This window comes from Pseudophryne corroboree, chromosome 1 (genome assembly GCF_028390025.1).
Source record: "Pseudophryne corroboree isolate aPseCor3 chromosome 1, aPseCor3.hap2, whole genome shotgun sequence".
NCBI lineage: Eukaryota > Metazoa > Chordata > Amphibia > Anura > Myobatrachidae > Pseudophryne > Pseudophryne corroboree.
Genome location: NC_086444.1, coordinates 404,365,113 through 404,381,963, shown reverse-complemented (window position 1 = coordinate 404,381,963; position 16,851 = coordinate 404,365,113).

Genomic DNA, 16,851 nt, shown 5'->3' with positions numbered 1-16,851 from the left:
GCACTGGGGGGGAATATCTGGCGGGGGGGGTGGATGTCTGGCACTGGGGGGAATAACTGGCAGGGGGGGGGATATCTGGCACTGGGGCATTATCTGGCACTGGGGGGGAATAACTGGGAGGGGGGGGATATCTGGCACTGGGGCATTATCTAGCACTGGGGGCATATATGGCACTGAGGGGGAATATCTGGCAGGGGGGGGGATATCTGGCACTGGGGCACTATCTGGCACTGGGGGCATATATGACACAGGGGGGGAATAACTGGCAGGGGGGGGGATACCTGGCACTGGGGCATTATCTGGCACTGGGGGCATATATGACACTGGGGGGGAATAACTGGCAGGGGGGGGATATCTGGCACTGGGGCATTATCTGGCACTGGGGGCATATATGGCACTGGGGGGGAATATCTGGCACTGGGGCATTATCTGGTACTGGGGGCATATATGGCACTGGGGGGGAATATCTGGCACTAGGGGCATATATGGCACTGGAGGGGGGGAATATCTGGCACCGGGGGCATATATGGCACGGGGGGGGGGGGATATCTGGCACTGGGGGCATATATGGCACTGGGGGGGGCATATCTGTCACTGGGGGGGAATATATGGCACTGGGGGGGAATATATGGCACTGGGGGCATATCTGGCACTGGGGGCATATGTGGCACTGGGGGGGAATATCTGGCACTGGGGGCATATGTGGCACTGGGGGGGTATATGTGTACCTGGCACATGGGGGGGGGGGCTATATTTGGCACTGGGGCATGTGAGTACCTGGCACCATGGGGGAATATCTGGCACTGGGGACATATGTGGCACTGGGAGCACAGCCCTAGCAACGAGCATGACACACAGTGCATGAAACACCTGGCAACGAGCATGACACACAGTGCATGAAACACCTGGCAACGAGCATGACACCCAGTGCATGAAACCCCTGGCAACGAGCATGACACCCTGAGCATGAAAACCCCTGGCACCGTGCATGGAACCAAGAGCATGAAACCCCTGGCAACGAGCATGACACCCAGTGCATGAAACCCCTGACAACGAGCAGGTAATTGAAAAGTAATTAGAAGCCTTACCGTAGGACTTAATGTGTAATGGGCATTACGGTGTGTGGCATAATGTATCACGGACATTGCGGTGTGTGTCATAATGTGTCACAGGCATTACGGTGTGTGGTATACTATATCACGGGCATTGTGATATGTGGTATAATGTCTCAGGGTCATTGCAGTGTGTGGCATAATGTATCACGGACATTGCGGTGTGTGTCATAATGTGTCAGGCATTACGGTGTGTGGTATACTATATCACGGGCATTGTGGTATGTGGTATAATGTCTCAGGGTCATTGCAGTGTGGCATAATACATAACGGGCATTGCGGTGTGTGGCATAGGGTGTAACGGGCAGGGCATTGTGGTATGTGTCACAGGCATTACGGTGTATGGTATACTATATCACGGGCATTGTGGTATAATGTATCACGGACATTGCGGTGTGTGTCATAATGTGTCACAGACATTGTATGTGCTATAATGTATCAGGGGCATTGCAGTGTGTAGCATAATGTATAACGGGCATTGCGATTCCTGTCATAATGTGTCACAGGCATTACGGTGTGTGGCATAATGTGTCACGGGCATTACGGTGTGTGGCATAATGTGTCGGGGGCATTACAGTGTGTGCATATTGTGTCGTGCATTATTGTGTGTGGAATAATGTCTACGGGCATTGCAGTATGTGGCATAATGTATACTGGGCATTACTATAAGGAGGAAAAATGACAAATAATGTAAGGGGCATGAATCAGGATTATTTTTCTTTCCTGTGGTGGCCAACGTATGGGCGTGCAGGTTGCAGAACTGGGGTATAAGGTAGTCTTTTCCTGCAATGCCACGCCACTTTATGCGAAATCACGCCCATTCCAACGAAACCACACCCCTTATTTTGCCGCGCGCGCATATTTATCCCTTTCTTGCTCCCAATTATGTAGCGTGAAGGAGGGGGGGGGGGGGCGCCGAAGAATTTTTTGGCTTGGGGGAGAAAAATTTCTAGTTACGCCACTGCTCTGCACTGTACTCCTCCTAATATAATACAACTGCTCCCCAGTCCCCACAATTAAGCAGTGTGAGTACAGATATATGCAGCACACTGAGCACAGATAAGGAGCGTTTTTTTCAGGCTGAGAACGAATAAAACTGGTGGTCACTGATCAGCAAAACTCTGCACTGTACTCCTCCTATATTATACAGCTGCTCCCCAGTCCCCACAATTAAGCAATAAGCAAGCACAAATATGTGCATCAACAATAAACGGAGAGGACGCCAGCCACGTCCTCTCCCTAACATTTCCAATGCACGAGTGAAAATGGCGGCGACGCGCGGCTGCTTATATAGAATCCGAATCTCGCGAGAATCCGACAGCGGGATGATGATGTTCGGGCGCGCTTGGATTAACCGAGCCATACGGGAGAATCCGAGTATGCCTTGGACCCGTGTAAAATGGGTGAAGTTCGGGGGGGTTCGGTTTCCGAGGAACCGAACCCGCTCATCACTATCTATTACTAGATCATAATGCTCACTTTCTGGTCCTGTGCTTCACTCTGATTGGCTGCCAATGAGGGGTGCAACTTAGTAGAGCTTGATACAATTAAAAATGTCTCAGAGTAAATTTATGTTGTCAGCAGGCCAGGATTTCTTTATTTCTTACAAAACTGTTCCAGCCTACATAATGCTAGTAATGAAATCAATTTCTTCTTTTCTATAAAGAATCAATCTTTTCTAAATCATGATGATGTTAGTTATAAATCTATATATGGGTACACAAATGAAAGAAGGATCACAAGAAAGTGTTTTTTCAACAGCGATGCAATATTTGACGATAAACGCTATATGACACAAAACTAGTAGCTTTCTAACACATCTCACACAAGCACAAATAACCTTTAACTGTAAGTCATTGGTTTGTTAGTTTCATTCAACTTGTATTCTACTAGTTAAGCTAAACAATTAGTCATAAGTATAGAAAAAAATAATTGTTTTATACACCACAGAAAAGGCTCCACTTTAGACCCTGGGCTGAAGCTATCCACCAATCAAAGTGCTGACAGCCATTCACTGAATGGAAGCATGTGGAAAGATGGTGCGGGACTGCAGTAGGGGTAAGTTTATATTGCTTATATATTATTATATTGCTTTTACGGGTTGGGTATGTGTGATCGGCGGTCACCATACCAGCGCTGGGATCCAGGCTTCGAGATGCCCGGAGGGCGCCACAGGTTCTATTTCCACTATATGGGTGTCGTGGACATCCACGAGTGATAATAGTCCTAGAGGGCGGGATCCCGGCATAGGTCTTGTGACCGGCGGTCTCCTGACCGCCGGTCACACAACTACATCCCGCTTTTACCATTTGTTTTAAATACACGTAAATTGCTTGATATCAGACTCTGAGTGCCATCGCATTCTATTCCACTGCATGTACTTCATCACGGAGGGCACAGGAGCACATACAGTGACAAAGAGGAGTGCCTACCTACACTTTGGTTATAAATAAATATATATATACACATAATTTTTTAAAATATACTTATTTTTCTTTCTATTTTACCCCCCCGTGAAGGTGTGGGCAGGGGTCTCAGTGCATTTCTTTGCCCAGAGCCTACTACACAATGCTGTTAAAACTGCCCTGGGTGCAGAGCCGGCCCTAACCCATATGATGCCCTAGGCAAGTGTGACAGGACGATACCGTACGAAAGCACTCGCCGCTTCCGCGTCCCGTCGACTGCGCACAGAATGGAAAGTCAAGCCGCACGAGGCCTGACCACATAGGGGATTCCCGCTTACCGTCAGTAACTGCCTGTTACTGACTCCACCCACTGCGTTGTGGGCGGGTTCTTGCTGCCACCACCAAACTCCTAACCTGCCGTGGCGTTTGGAACCACGGTTCTGCTCTGTATGTGCCGACGCACTGCCTTACCACAGCTGTGTGGTGCTGACGAATCCCCACTAGCCACTTGCTAGGCCTCTACCGGTAGCTGGCGGAAGGCGGAGCTTGGAGACGTCAGGTGCTTCCCTGGACAGCCGGAGGACGGGGCTAGGTTTGGCCTAACCCTGTTGGTCACAAGATGAAGCAGTCTTCTTGAGGCAAAGGTGTTTATTGCTCAAATAACCTTTAAAAAGGCTCCTCCCTATTGCTAGGGGCAACAGCATACAATTAAGATGTTTCAGCAGAAGAAGATGTTACAATACACAATCCTATGGGCCAACTGCCCTTCTTTTATCCCTCTCCAAGACCCCTTACCACAGGGGGTAAGCCCGCCCTGTAGTGTACAACCAATCAATGTTTACCCATGAGCTGTGCATGCTCTGGTCTCATGCACACCTAACATTGTTCCCTATGGACAGTGGGGAGTGGTCGGTCTCCTGTGACTCTCCCATCTGGGAGAGCAGGATACTCCCACGGTGCCGTTCAGTCTGGCTGGGGGGAAGTTTTCCCTCCTAAATCTGACTTCCAGAAACCTGCCCGGGACCCCTCTCACTGCCTGCAGCCTGGATTTGGGCTCCAGAGCTGGGCAGCCTGGCTCCCCGGTCCAGGTTTCCTGGCCACTACGGCTGATCTCCATGGAGCTCCAAGAAACCACTCAGCTTGTTTCATAGCTAAGCTGCTTCTCTTTCTCCCTGTGCCCATTGGAACTGTGAGGCTGGATGGGAAAGCATTCCGTTTTTAGGGAAAAGGTCTGGGAGAATCCATCAGCCTGCACAGCTATGGATTCCCCCCTCCTGGGACACACAATCAAGTAAGTGCATTTTACCTTTACATACATTACATTTAAATCACACTGTAGATGTTTATACATTTAAATACACTCTGAGCCTGCACAGGCTCCACATACCTAGGCACTGCATGTTTTACACAATGTCCTAACTACTGTGCCTTCCCTAGCCCTGCAGCCTGGCTGCTAGGGCTCTCCCTCTGTGTGCTGGAGGTATGGGGCTGGCTTCCCCCACCCTCCAGCCTGTCTGCCTGCCACTGGGGTCCAGGGAGCTGGCTCTCCCTGTCCCCCCAGTGTGGCACTACCTTTGTGGCCTCGCCGCACGCAGCGGCGCACCCCCCTGTACCTAAGCCCGGCGGCCCGGGACACTTGTCCCGGCCGCCGTGACTCTGGCTTTGTTTCAGCGCTGAGGCGCCGGGAGCGTAGCTCCCGGACCCCAGCGCTCACCATCCTGCTGGGCAGCCTAATTTCAGCCACGCCGCTAGGGAGCCGGCTAGCCCGGTCCCCCATGAGCGGCGCCTGTCTGGTAGCCTCGCTGCAGCGTCCGGCGGGGAGCCGGGCTGCAGCGCACCCCCCTCGCCGGCTAGCAGCCCGGGACGTCCGTCCCGGCTGCTGCGGCTGGCCACCCGTGCTGGGCTGAGGCGCCGGGAGCAGAGCTCCCGGCCCCCAGCGGCGGCTCTCACATAGAGCACTGCAGCGGGAGCCGAGCTCCCAGCCGCAGCGCTCACCCTTCTCCCCGGCGCGCACACTCCAGTGCGCCCGGGGCTACACTGACCGCTGCCGGGAGCGGAGCTCCCGGACTCCGGCGGTCAGCGGCTGCCTCCTCTCCCCCGGCGTGCACACTCTGCTGAGCGCGCCGGGGGCTGTCCTCCCTGCCGTGGTCTCCGGAGAGGTCCGGGACCACGGCACAACTTAAAATACAATTTTTAAATCTGGCGCCAAGCGCCCATTGTCTCTGCAAATGGCGCCGGGCACTAGGGGTTAACCCCTTCAGTGCCAAAGCGGCCATTTGCCTCGTGGCTGGGGCTCTCCGGCCACACTCCTCCCCCCCCATTCAAGCGGGTCAACCAGGGACCCATGTCCCAACGATTTGGGTCCTGGTCCCGCAGTCCGTTGGGGTGAAGGGGACGCTACCTGGGGGGTGTAGGCTCTGGCCTAGACAGTTCATCCATAGTGTAGTGGGCCTCTCTTCGTGGGTGCACAATGTTCAAATAGTCCACCTGAAGTCCAAGTTCAAGGCTCCACCACAAAAGTCTGTCCAATTCCCCCAAGGTAGGTTGCAGCCACCTAACAGGTAGGTGGTAAGTCACCACGGTGGGGGGCCGGTTACAAACAAGTGCCACCCAAGGTGTCCCAATCGTGGCATACCCCACCTCCCACAATAGCAGTATACTGCTCAAACAGGCCACAGGGTGCTCCTGCCCATATGGCTCTTTCTGGCTCGGTACTGCTCCCAGTCCGTGCAGTGACGCAATAGTTCGTAACACACAGTCCTGGTCAAGAATGTGCGCCATCAGCACTGGAGCGGGTACCCGAGCCTTCTTCAATGACTGGAATGCCAACTCGCAAGCGGGTGCAAAGTCCACTGACTTGGGAATGCTCTTCCTAGCCATCTCTGTCAAGGGGTTCACTACAGGACTAAAGTCAATGACAACATGTCCGTAGGGCCTTACAGGTTCTAAGGTCAGTACCGGTCTGGGTGATGTGGGTCGGGGACAGCCTCTGGTTGCCTCCACCCCCTCTGGGTTGGGCCTACCCCTGTCTCCTCCCACATGGTGCCCCAGGCACTGCACCTCCGTCATACCTATCTGGCAACTGTCTGCCCTAACTGTCAGACCTGCCCTCCAATCCTCCTCCGTCGACCTATGACTCGGGAAACCTACCCTGTCACCTAGGCCTACTCCTTCCTCCTCGTCCGTTACCTGTGCCATAGTGATGGCGGCCAGACCACCAGCCTCTGGATCCTGTGTGGCATCCACTACAGGGAGGCTGCATGTCTTCCCCGATCTACTGTGCACAGGCAGGGGACCTGCTATGTCCACAGCAACTTGCTGCAAGGGTTCTCCTATGGGCAGAGGCCCAGAGACAACACAAACGCTGGAGTGCCCCGGCTGCCAACGCATGGCACCAGCCTTACAGTTGGTCTGGGCGTCATCCGACATTCCAGACCAGGGTAAGCTCTGTGTCAGGCACTTCAGGGTACGGTCTGTCTCCGGGTTACTGTCCAAAGGGGTTTCGCTGGCAACCGACACCGGTTGCGCAGGAACTTTCCCTGAGGGGACCAGTTGGACACATTCCCTATCTGGTCTATCCCCTCCCACTTTCCTGGCTACCCTGTACCTTAACCCTTCCCGCCAGGTCAACCTCCCCGCCCCAACCCTGTCAAGGCCGCTGCCAGAGTGGCGCCTCATGCCTTTCGGGGATGGGTCAGAGAGTTGAGCCTCCCTAAACTCCTGCCTGTGGCCCTCAATCTCTCCTAAATTGGGACACTCTACAGGGGGATCTAGGTGGGGACTACTAGGGTCAGTCTGGTAGGGGTCAGTCATGGAAAAGTCAGTGTGGTTTCTCATACTCACCGCCGGAGTTGGCAAACCACTTGGGTCAGGAGCATCATTGGGCACCCCCACAGGATCACACGAACTGGAACCGACATCCTCTGCGTTGCTAGGGGACGTAGGCATACCAGAGGCAAAAGGCATGCGGGGTCGATGTGCTGATCTAGCCGCTGTAATCTTTTCCTCTGGGCTGGTTGATGCTGTGGTTGGCTGTGCTGGCAGTTGTCTAGCAGCTGTAGTCTTTTCCTCTGGGCTGGGCTGTGCTGGAGTAGCTGATGTCAACGGTGGGTTTGGAACTTGACTCCGGGGAATGGCGCCAACAAACGTAGTGACGATCCCACCACCCAGGTCATTTCCTAGGACCACATCAGTTGGGAGACCATCCATGACGGCAACTTCTCGCAACTCTGGTCCAGCTCCCCAGTCCAGGTAGACTCTTGCCATGGGAACCGCTTTTTCTGTTCCTTCTGCCAGGGTGATCGTGGCAGTGCGACCCTGCAATACTGCAGCAGGATCTATAAGGTGGGGGCTCACCACAGTGATTGAGGCCCCAGAGTCTCTTAGGCCTTCTCCCTGCAGGGGTCCCACGTGGACTGGCTGCAGGTGCCTCCACAGGTTGTGTAGGGGCTGTTTGGCCATGCAGGTGACTCTCTCCGCAGAGTGCACCTGTCTCTCGCCACACTCCATCGGACTGACTGGAGGGGGAACAGTCTCTGTAGGCTCATCTCCTCTCGTCAAACAAGCGAGCCGGGCTCCAGCACTCGGATTTGGGGCACGAGTCTGGGGTGCTTGGGATGCAGGACAGTTCATCCTCAGATGTCCGATTTTCCCACAGCCGTAGCACTTCTTCTCCAGTCGTGGCACCGATGATCTCTGATCAGTTGCAGGGACACTGCGGTGCGGTTGCTGGCCAAGAGCACCCGGGTTGGAAGATGCTTGTCTTTGGGGGTGATGAGCTGAAGAGGGGGGTCCCCTTGGTGGTACAGTCTGTTGGAGCTGGCTGCTGGCGGGGCGCTTCTGCCCCCGTGGCCGAATTGCCACATATTTGTCGGCTAATTGGGCAGCCATTTTTAAGCTGGGTGGCTCCCGATCTAGCACCCACTCCTTCACTTCTTGGGCGCACCTGCGGTAGAACTGCTCCCTGCAGATCAGGTCGATCAGTGCGTCCCATGTAGTGGCTTCCGAATCCTTCACCCACTTCACCACGTACTGCCGCAGCTGGGTGGCGAACTGTTCATGTGTGCTGCTAGGATTCTTAGGCAAGTCTCTGAATTTCTTCCTGTAAGACTCGGGAGTGATGAAGAATCGCTGGAGGAGGGCCTTCTCGACTTCGTCGTAGTTCCCACAGTCCTCCGTCGCCACTCCTCGATAGGCCTCCAAGGCCTCTCCATGCAGAGTGGGCACAAGGTGTCTCACCCACTCCGACTTGGGTAGATCATGTAGTTTGCAAGTCCTTTCAAAAACTTGTAAATGTCCATCAATGTCCCCATCACTGTCTGCAAACTTGGCAAACTGAATGCGTCCCGATCTGTGTACAACAGCTGACAACGGCTCCCGGGGTACCACGGCCTGTGGTGCCCGCTCCGCATGCCACATCCGGATGACAAGCATGCGTTCTTGCTCCGTTGCCCTTTCCCCCAATTCCGCTAGCCGATCTGCTAGGGTATCCGGGTCGCCCCCCCTGGGACGTTGGGATCCTGGCCCTGCTAGGGAATGCTGGGAAATATGGCTGTTGTGAGAGAGGGCGGGGCTTGTGGATCTCACCGGTCCTGTGCGAAGGTCCACTGTTGGGTCGTCCTCTGCGATGCTGACGCCGTCAGTGCTTTCCACCTCCACCCGATGAGACTCCTCCCAGCTCCTGAGCGCCGCCTGCATGACGCTCCTGGACGCGTTGGAAGGGATTTCCACACCCTTCCCCTGGCATACGATCTCCAGATCCTCCTTGGACATTCCGCTGAATTCCGCCATCTTGTGCGTTCTCCTGCGCTGCAGTTACTCCTCTCCTGAGTAACTCGGCTTCTCCAATCGGGTGATGAAAAGCCGCCTGGGATTATCCCACTGCTGCCATCAATTTCTGTGACAGGACGATACCGTACGAAAGCACTCGCCGCTTCCGCGTCCCGTCGACTGCGCACAGAATGGAAAGTCAAGCCGCACGAGGCCTGACCACATAGGGGATTCCCGCTTACCGTCAGTAACTGCCTGTTACTGACTCCACCCACTGCGTTGTGGGCGGGTTCTTGCTGCCACCACCAAACTCCTAACCTGCCGTGGCGTTTGGAACCACGGTTCTGCTCTGTATGTGCCGACGCACTGCCTTACCACAGCTGTGTGGTGCTGACGAATCCCCACTAGCCACTTGCTAGGCCTCTACCGGTAGCTGGCGGAAGGCCGAGCTTGGAGACGTCAGGTGCTTCCCTGGACAGCCGGAGGACGGGGCTAGGTTTGGCCTAACCCTGTTGGTCACAAGATGAAGCAGTCTTCTTGAGGCAAAGGTGTTTATTGCTCAAATAACCTTTAAAAAGGCTCCTCCCTATTGCTAGGGGCAACAGCATACAATTAAGATGTTTCAGCAGAAGAAGATGTTACAATACACAATCCTATGGGCCAACTGCCCTTCTTTTATCCCTCTCCAAGACCCCTTACCACAGGGGGTAAGCCCGCCCTGTGGTGTACAACCAATCAATGTTTACCCATGAGCTGTGCATGCTCTGGTCTCATGCACACCTAACATTGTTCCCTATGGACAGTGGGGAGTGGTCGGTCTCCTGTGACTCTCCCATCTGGGAGAGCAGGATACTCCCACGGTGCCGTTCAGTCTGGCTGGGGGGAAGTTTTCCCTCCTAAATCTGACTTCCAGAAACCTGCCCGGGACCCCTCTCACTGCCTGCAGCCTGGATTTGGGCTCCAGAGCTGGGCAGCCTGGCTCCCCGGTCCAGGTTTCCTGGCCACTACGGCTGATCTCCATGGAGCTCCAAGAAACCACTCAGCTTGTTTCATAGCTAAGCTGCTTCTCTTTCTCCCTGTGCCCATTGGAACTGTGAGGCTGGATGGGAAAGCATTCCGTTTTTAGGGAAAAGGTCTGGGAGAATCCATCAGCCTGCACAGCTATGGATTCCCCCCTCCTGGGACACACAATCAAGTAAGTGCATTTTACCTTTACATACATTACATTTAAATCACACTGTACATGTTTATACATTTAAATACACTCTGAGCCTGCACAGGCTCCACATACCTAGGCACTGCATGTTTTACACAATGTCCTAACTACTGTGCCTTCCCTAGCCCTGCAGCCTGGCTGCTAGGGCTCTCCCTCTGTGTGCTGGAGGTATGGGGCTGGCTTCCCCCACCCTCCAGCCTGTCTGCCTGCCACTGGGGTCCAGGGAGCTGGCTCTCCCTGTCCCCCCAGTGTGGCACTACCTTTGTGGCCTCGCCGCACGCAGCGGCGCACCCCCCTGTACCTAAGCCCGGCGGCCCGGGACACTTGTCCCGGCCGCCGTGACTCTGGCTTTGTTTCAGCGCTGAGGCGCCGGGAGCGTAGCTCCCGGACCCCAGCGCTCACCATCCTGCTGGGCAGCCTAATTTCAGCCACGCCGCTAGGGAGCCGGCTAGCCCGGTCCCCCATGAGCGGCGCCTGTCTGGTAGCCTCGCTGCAGCGTCCGGCGGGGAGCCGGGCTGCAGCGCACCCCCCTCGCCGGCTAGCAGCCCGGGACGTCCGTCCCGGCTGCTGCGGCTGGCCACCCGTGCTGGGCTGAGGCGCCGGGAGCAGAGCTCCCGGCCCCCAGTGGCGGCTCTCACATAGAGCACTGCAGCGGGAGCCGAGCTCCCAGCCGCAGCGCTCACCCTTCTCCCCGGCGCGCACACTCCAGTGCGCCCGGGGCTACACTGACCGCTGCCGGGAGCGGAGCTCCCGGACTCCGGCGGTCAGCGGCTGCCTCCTCTCCCCCGGCGTGCACACTCTGCTGAGCGCGCCGGGGGCTGTCCTCCCTGCCGTGGTCTCCGGAGAGGTCCGGGACCACGGCACAACTTAAAATACAATTTTTAAATCTGGCGCCAAGCGCCCATTGTCTCTGCAAATGGCGCCGGGCACTAGGGGTTAACCCCTTCAGTGCCAAAGCGGCCATTTGCCTCGTGGCTGGGGCTCTCCGGCCACAGCAAGATTTTGGCTGGTGCCCCCTAGCATCGCCGCTAGTTCTACAGGAGATGCCTGGCATGAGTCAGCTGGCAGCTCTGCTAACGTTGGGCGCCTTTTGTTTATGAAAATGCATCATATTATTTGCATTACTATGTTGCTAGGATGCACAAGCAGCTTCTGCTGATTATAATGATATGCGGCATGCCTATATTCTGTGTGCAGCTGCGGCTGTATTTGCATACGAAATGCTACATTACAGTGATTTCCAGGAATACACTGCAACGTAGCATTTTGTATGCAGATACAGCCTCAGTCACACACAGAATATAGGCATGCCGCATATTATTTTAATCAGCAGAGGCTGCTGGTGCCCCTAAGCATATCAAATGCCCTAGGCATTTGCCTAGTTTGCCTATGCCTAAGGCCGGCTCTGCCTGGGTGAATGATTCTGATTAGTGCTCATGTTACTGGTATCACTGTGTCTGGACACGCTGACCAGTATATCAGACAAGGGGTTGGGGGCTGGTTCTCACTGGCGTATAGATAATGGGTGCAAGGTGTGTAGTGCCACGGGCCCCTGTGTCCAAGGGGACCCACACACCGCACACCCTGCACCCATTTAACTATACTCACCTGTCTGTCGGCCAGGCACTGACTGCAGAGCTGCAAATATCACTAAGAAAATGGCTGTGGCGGCTATTTTCCAGTTATTCGCAAATACTGGGAACGCGGCATGGGGGCCATGTTCCCGGAGATCTGTGCATGCGCAATAGACTCGGGACTGCACATGGGCCCCCTCCTCTCTTAAAACGCCTCTGCTGTTTCCGATGGGATGTCAGTCCAAATCTGGACAACATTGTTAGCAGTGAAATCATCTGGTTGTAAAGTAAATTAACCAAAACAGAAGGAGCTTCACTGGTTTATGACATAAATATTAACAAGATTACTACTGAATCAAGATGAGAGAAATTACGCTTTATATAAAAAAAAGTTTTAATAGGAAATGTAAAGAAGGAATAATGTGTCTGAAATCCCTCTAGACTAGAAGCACTGTACAAACATTGGGCCTGATTCAGGTGTGGTTGGAGTTGCTATCACTGCTGCTACTTTGGAAGCAGCAGTGATAGCGCTGTATGGTAATACAGCAGGAGGCGTCTATTACAAGCAGACGCCTGCTACTGCAGTAGTGATCCGACATGCGTCCTTGGGTGCAGCATCCATTCACTCGGGTAGCAGAGGCCATGAAATCTCTGTGCAATCACGGAGATCCCTGGCCTCTTCCCTCCCCCCTAAATGGTGGTGAAACACCATTGTTTGCAGAAACAGAGGCTGTTGCCGCCCCCAAACCGCATCAGATTGTCAATCACTGACAGTGAGATGCCAGGCTGCGTGCTACATAGCAGGACCCGTTCACACACACGCAGAATGATAATCAATACTTTGTGATGCACAGAGCCGTAACTACATGTGTGACAGGTGTGCCTGGCACACAGTGCAGTCGCCCTGAGGGCGCAACTGCCCGCATTGTAATGAGTCAAACTGACTCATTACAAGCCGCCTTTGTGTGCGAGGAGAGTAGCAGCGCCAGAGGCAGGGGAGAAGGAGGAGGGGGAGCCGCAGCAGCGCACTGTAATTAGTTGCGGCGCTGCTGCAGCTGTCCCTCTCCTTCCACATGGGCTGGCCACCGCTACTGTGAATGCTGGGATGCGCTTCCCTCATCCCAGCATTCACAGCGGCGGCCAGCCAATGTGGAAGGAGAGGGACAGCAGCAGCAGCGCCGCCACCAATTACAGTGCGCTGCTGCAGCTCCAAAGTCCCCCCCTCTCCTCCTCCTCCTCCTCCCCTGTCCAGGATCTGCCAGCAGCTGAGCAGCTGCACCGAGGAGCCTGACTGCCTGAGTCAGCGGGGAGAGAGTAAGTATCATCTATTCTGTCTGTCTGTCTGTCTATCTATTCTATCTGTCGTAATGTGTAAAAAGTGGACTCTGTCTGCCATAATGTGTGAAAAAGGGGACGCTGTCTGTCGTAATGTGTAAATAGGGGACGCTGTCTGCCGTAATGTGTAAAAAGGGGACGCTGTCTGCAGGGCCGGCGCTACCACTAGGCAGCTTTAGGCAGCTGCCTATGGGCGGTGACCACTGGAGAGCGGCACCGCACACTGAATGAAAGATAGAATGCTTTATCACCCTGCCTCGCCTCAGTTAAGCCAAGCTCCATCTCTTCTTTAAGAGACGAGTCGAGGAGCAGCCGGAGATGTTGTGGGCGCCCACCGAGTCTGTGTTCAATGTGAGTCAGTGATTTATGCATCAATTGCTGTCTAAAAACTGACTGTAATTACTCCTGTTTCTGCAATCCTGCCGCCCCCCCACCTCCACCGATAGCATAGCACCCACCCGGCATAGATATACCTGCCCCGCATAGTAGAATGTTCAGACTGCCACATGTGCGGCCGCACCCACTGGGATCCTGCATCTTGTAACCGGCACTCTCCTCTCTCCCCCCGCGACTCTGCTCCCGCTGCCTGTTACTAGACCTGCATCCACTGCCCCCCCCCCCCCGCGACTCTGCTCCCGCTGCCTGTTACTAGACCTGCATCCACTGCCCCCCCTCGCGACTCTGCTCCCGCTGCCTGTTACCCGACCCGCATCCACTGCCCCCCGCCCCCCCCCCGCGACTCTACTCCCGCTGCCTGTTACTAGATCTGCATCCACTGGCCACCTGCTCCCGCTGCCTGCCTGTTACCCGACCCGCATCCACTGCCCCCCCCCCCCGGGACTCTGCTCCCACTGCCTGTTACTAGACCTGCATCCACTGGCTGCCCCCCCCCCCCCCCCGCGTCTCTGCTCCCGCTGCAGTAAAGTCTAGCGGCCTGCAGCTCCGTATCTTCAGGGACGAAGGGACAGAGTCTCTCTCTGTCCTGTGCATGGGTCATCACGGCCTGTCTTTCCAATCAACAAAGCAAAAGACAGGCTTGTATTATTTTTTTGTTCTCCTGTTACCAATTACATTTGAATATTAGGCTCTGGGTTTATATATATATATATATATATATATATTCACAATTTAAAATATTCACAATTTAAAATAATCAGGTGCGCTCAGTATAGTATAAAGGTAACATAAAAGTCTCTATCCAAAAAAGCTTAGAAGTCACTTCTCTTAGCCCAAAAGAGAGTGAATGCACCAGTGTCCTTCTTTTTAGAACCGCTGCTCCCCCGCCGTCATAAATAGCCCGGAATTCCACGGGAAAAAGATATCTAGAAAAAGAGACAGGGAGGGCGCTCCATAGTGCACAATCAATTTAATTTAAAATAAAACAGCACACAACGCGTGGCTTGTTGACGTGTGTGGTCGTGCCCCCTCCTGCCTCTCCTGCTATCGACGAGTGACGGTGTCCCGACATGCGGCAGCTGTGTCCAGCGGTCTAGCGGTACGGGGTTGTGGTCCTGTTCGAGGAGATTGCCGGGAGGTTTGGAGAATTGCCGGGGGCATATGTTTCAAAATCATGTGGTATTAAGCCCACAGCGGATTGTGTTCTGGTACGGGCAGTTACCGCTGTGTTTTAACCGGAGTGTTTGTGTGCTGTTTTATTTTAAATTAAATTGATTGTGCACTATGGAGCGCCCTCCCTGTCTCTTTTTCTAGATATATATATATATATATATATCCTTCCAAACTGGCCCGGCACTCGAGCGGTCCCCACCGCAGGTAACTAAATGCTCCCGGTGCCTTCCTTAGAGAGGCGGCCCCCCTCAAATATACAGGATACAATGAGGCGGCACTCTGAGACTTCTCAATAGTGCTGTTTAATCGTGTATCAACGTTTCGGGGACACAGCATCCTGACGAAGGGGCTGCGTCCCCGAAACGTTGATACACGAGTAAACAGCACTATTGAGAAGTCTCTGAGTGCCGCCTCATTGTATCCTGCGCCACAATGTACGTCCCGTGTACTCGGGGTGGCGGGGGCGATCTGACCGTGCCAGAGCTGGGCGCCTGTAGCTTGGTGCGGGGTGAAGCTGTGCTTGTAATACGCCAGACACTGCCCAGCTACCTCTACACTGCTGCTCCTGCCTGGGTGAGAGTAGCATGAAGGCTCCTGGCAGGGTGCTGCTGATTTTATGTAGTGTGTGTCATTTACTGTGCATCTTACTGTGTCATATTTTATATTGTGTGTGTCACTGTATAGGCTACTGTATAGGTTACTGTGTGTGTCACTGCATAGGTTACTCTGTGTGCTATAATGTGAATTTCGGCTCATACCGTGTGCTATAATGTAAATTTCGGCTCATTCTGTGTGCTATAATGTGAATTTCGGCTCATTCTGTGTGCTATAATGTGAATTTCGGCTCATACCGTGTGCTATAATGTGAATTTCGGCTCATACCGTGTGCTATAATGTGAATTTCGGCTCATACCGTGTGCTATAATGTGAATTTCGGCTCATTCTGTGTGCTATAATGTGAATTTCGGCTCATACCGTGTGCTATAATGTGAATTTCGGGTCATACCGTGTGCTATAATGTGAATTTTGGCTCATTCAGTGTGCTATAATGTGAATTTCGGCTCATGCCGTGTGCTATAATGTGAATTTCGGCTCATGCCGTGTGCTATAATGTGAATTTCGGCTCATACCGTGTGCTATAATGTGAATTTCGGCTCATTCAGTGTGCTATAATGTGAATTTCGGCTCCTACCATGTGCTATAATGTGAATTTCGGGTCATACCGTGTGCTATAATGTGAATTTCGGGTCATACCGTGTGCTATAATGTGAATTTCGGCTCATACCGTGTGCTATAATGTGAATTTCGGCTCATTCACTGTGCTATAATGTGAATTTCGGCTCATTCAGTGTGCTATAATGTGAATTTCGGCTCCTACCATGTGCTATAATGTGAATTTTGGCTCATACTGTGTGGTATAATGTGAAAGGGTCACCAGTACTAGTCCTACTACTGTGATGCATAATGTGTATAAGGGGTATATGGTGTGGTAAACTACACTGAAGGACACGCCACCTTTTGAGTGGCCACGTCTCCTTTCCAGAGCACACGCGCGCTAAATTACAACCTTCACTTTTCCATACCCCCACTTCGACCACTGTGTGTATATGTGTATATATACTGGGTAGATATATGGATATAGATATGAATATATATATTACGTGTTTGTGTGTGTGTGTATCACACACACACACACACACACACACACACACTCATCTACACAGTATATATAGCTGGGAGCAGGGTCGGATTATATGAAGGGCAACAGGGGTGGTTGGGGAGGGGGGGGTTATGGCTGAAGTTTTGCCTAGGGTGCCAAAAAACCTTGCACCGGCCCTGGCTGTCTGCCATAAAGTGTAAAAAGGGGACTC